Below are 211 nucleotides of genomic sequence, written 5' to 3'. Positions count from 1 at the left end.
AAATTCAAAAGCTTCAATGCGCCGCCCGGGAATCGAACCCGGGTCGCAAGAATGGGAATCTTGCATGATACCACTACACCAGCGGGCATTATAACTATACGAAGATTGACTGGAAAAACAAAAAAACGAAGAAAGGACTAGAAAACACTAAAACCACGGGCGGTATTTGGGGGGAAAAAGGAAGGGGAAGTAAAGTTTCGGTTGTCAGGGG

General features: G+C 46.0%; 1 non-coding gene across 1 annotated transcript; it reads right to left on the bottom strand.

Annotated features, from left to right (window-relative positions):
* Positions 1-16: 16 nt before the first annotated feature.
* Trnag-ccc lies at positions 17-88 on the bottom strand. Its single transcript has one exon. It is a non-coding gene; the product is annotated as a tRNA-Gly (tRNA).
* Between the last annotated feature and the right edge of the window lie 123 nt (positions 89-211).

Source organism: Penaeus monodon, chromosome 22 (genome assembly GCF_015228065.2).
Source record: "Penaeus monodon isolate SGIC_2016 chromosome 22, NSTDA_Pmon_1, whole genome shotgun sequence".
Taxonomy (NCBI): domain Eukaryota; kingdom Metazoa; phylum Arthropoda; class Malacostraca; order Decapoda; family Penaeidae; genus Penaeus; species Penaeus monodon.
The sequence above is the reverse complement of the archived record's forward strand: the minus strand, read 5'-3'. Positions and strand labels throughout refer to the sequence as shown.